The sequence below is a fragment of the Pseudophryne corroboree genome, chromosome 3, assembly GCF_028390025.1.
Source record: "Pseudophryne corroboree isolate aPseCor3 chromosome 3, aPseCor3.hap2, whole genome shotgun sequence".
NCBI classification, from domain to species: Eukaryota; Metazoa; Chordata; class Amphibia; order Anura; family Myobatrachidae; genus Pseudophryne; species Pseudophryne corroboree.
Genome location: NC_086446.1, coordinates 144,628,058 through 144,630,898, shown reverse-complemented (window position 1 = coordinate 144,630,898; position 2,841 = coordinate 144,628,058). Strand labels below are relative to the sequence as shown.

Here is a 2,841-nt window from a genome sequence, read left to right as displayed (position 1 = left end):
TGTTTAAATCCTTTTTGTTCCGCAGCATTCCAATGCGGAAGATTCCATGGAACCAGAGATTATTCCATTGAGAAGGACATGCTGCCTGGATGACTGCACTGTGCAAATTAAGTCACGGAGCCAGTTGGCTTGTGGGTGGCTCTGGTGACTGGGTGGTTGGGTGGGCGGTGTGTCGGAGGTGGAGCACATGCAAATGAATGTGTATCATCCAGCTAGTGAGAGTGAAAACTCATGCAGGAGTGTGCCTGCTTGTCAGTGGGTTATGCACCTTGCCAGACGTCAAATCTACATGGAGCAGCTGGAGGGGACAAGAGCAGGTTTGCAAAATATAGATAGAAGAGCATATATGCTGGCACATTCTCCATGATTGTGTCAGCTTATGTTTTGGTGCACTGCACTTTCCTCCACTAAGTTTTAGCTATTTTGGTTAAACGCAAGTGTAGTTGCTTCTCGCCCTTTTGGCTGTGATCTTGTATCGTGGTTGAAGAGTCTGCTGGAGGGATTGTTTTCTTCATTGGCGAGAGACTGAAGATATTCCAGGATGGAAGGCTTGGGAACACTATCCGTTTTTAAGTTGTGGAAGAGTTGAAAGACCGGATTGGACTACATTCTATAGTAAAGGATATCTTTGTATTTATTGATCCTCCCTTTATATGTGTCTGTCTTTCAATAAAGCTTCGGGCTTGTGATTCCCTCACCCTCTTACACTCCACACCCATAGCCTTATTAACTGTTGTATTATTGTATTCCATTGAGAAGGACATGCTGCCTGGATGACTACACTGTGCAAATTAAATCACGGAGCCAGTTGGCTTGTGGGTGGCTCTGGTCACTGGGTGGTTGGGTGGGTGGTGTGTCGGAGGTGGAGCACATGCAAATGATTGTGTATCATCCAGCTAGTGAGAGAGAAAACTCATGCAGGAGTGTGCCTGCTTGTCAGTGGGTTATGCACCTTTCCAGACGTCAAATCTACATGGAGCAGCTGGAGAGGACAAGAGCAGGTTTGCAAAATATAGACAGAAGAGCTCTCCAGCCTAGTTTGCTGTCTGTTTCCACTTCTCTTTTCTTGAGCCGCTCCCTTCTATGCCCTTGCGCACTATCCTGACTTCTCCCATCTGCTTACATTGTGCCTTCCAACGCACAATGCGAACTACAGGTAGTGCTGCAGGGCCCACACCCTTTTACTTGCCATACAGAGCAGCTCTGGAGCTGTTACAGTGCCCAGCTTCTGCAAGAAATCAGCTTGAATGCTTCAGGGGCTGGGGCATAGCCAACATGAGCCCCACACCGAAGGAGGGTGGAGGTGTTTAATGCGAACTAGGGGTCATCCAAGCGCCACAAAAGGCCGCCATGCCCTGCATGCCCCTTTTCTCTTTTCATATGCAGACGAGGGTTGAAGCCAACTTTGACCCACTGCTTGGATGACATCACCATATGCAAATCCATCTGCTGCAGGCCTTCCCCCTGGAATGCTTGCACTAGTTGTTGCATTTGGTTTGTTGTTTGGGGGTGCTTCAGTATTAGGCAGCCTTCTGCCCTCCCATGTTCATCTGAAAATATGTGTTCTCCCTGCAGTTGTTGTCCCCAGATGAGAGTTCCCTTGTGCTGCCTCAGTTGAATCTTCTTTACTTGACAGAGATGTGCCTGAGCAGCGGCCCTCCCTAGCCCTATCCCAAATCATACTTATTTTGCATAGGAGATATCATGGTAATGAAGACTGTTATCCCAGGGTGAGGTTCATTCATTGCATTCTGGGTATGCTGACCCCTGTGATTTCCCCAAATGTGGGAAACTCGACTTCATTATTTGTGGTAGTGGGGGACTGTGTTTGTGCTTTCCTCTGGTCAGCTCTGGTAAAAGTCAGATTTATTTGTCTCAGATCTTCCTCTAGCCTTGTTCTTCTTTCGAGAGTTCCCTTGTGCTGACTCAGTTGGATCTCCTTCACTTGACAGGGAAGTGCCCGAGCAGCGACCCTACCCAGCTCTAGCCCAACTCCTACTTACCTGCCAGGTGAGATACTATGATCATGAAGGTGCTTCTCCCAGGGCAAGGCTCACCCATTGCACTCTGGGTGTGCTGCTCTTGCGATTTCCCCAAATGTGGGAAACTTGACTGCATAATTTGTGTTTCCCCTGGTCGGCTCTCGTATAATTCAGATCTCTTTGTCTCAGGTCTCTCTCCAGCCTAGTTTGCTGTCTGTTTCCACTTCTCTTTTCTTGAGCCGCTCCCTTCTATGCCCTTGTGCACTATCCCAGGATAATTATTGTAGCTGGTCTGCGGGTAACAGCTCTCAGATCCACTTCTAGAAAAAATGCAACAATGTAATTTGAGTGACAAACTGCAGAGATGAACCCTTTCTGTGACTGCTGCACAGGGATCACACAAACTCTATTCATAGGGCTGACTTCACTTAGGGGAGATGTTCTCGCCCCGCAAAGAAGTGCGAGTATATACCGCACTTACGGTACCATTGGATTTACAGATATTTTCTTGCAATACACTATGGGGGTCATTCTGAGTTGATTGCTCGCTAGCAGTTTTTAGCAGCCTTAAAACGGTGGAGTTAACATATCTCACGTGGAAGGTGGTCATGTTATTAGCCTTGGCTTCGGCTAGGCGAGTGTCGGAATTAGCGGCTTTGTCACATAAAAGCCCATATTTGGTGTTCCATGTGGATAGAGCGGAATTGCGGACCCATCCTCAATTCCTACCAAAAGTGGTCTCATCTTTTCATATGAACCAACCTATTGTGGTGCCTTTGGCTACGCGTGACTTGGAGGATTCCGAGTTACTTGATGTGGTCAGGGCTTTGAAAATTTACGTGGCCAGGACGGCTAGAGT

At 47.7% G+C, this 2,841-nt stretch overlaps 2 non-coding genes across 2 annotated transcripts; both read left to right on the top strand.

The window, feature by feature from the left end:
- Positions 1-1,679: 1,679 nt before the first annotated feature.
- Positions 1,680-1,843, top strand: LOC134899188 (U1 spliceosomal RNA). Its single transcript, XR_010172869.1, has one exon. It is a non-coding gene; the product is annotated as a U1 spliceosomal RNA (small nuclear RNA).
- A 152-nt stretch (positions 1,844-1,995) lies between these two features.
- LOC134899307 (U1 spliceosomal RNA) lies at positions 1,996-2,158 on the top strand. The gene has a single exon (XR_010172986.1). It is a non-coding gene; the product is annotated as a U1 spliceosomal RNA (small nuclear RNA).
- Positions 2,159-2,841: the final 683 nt, after the last annotated feature.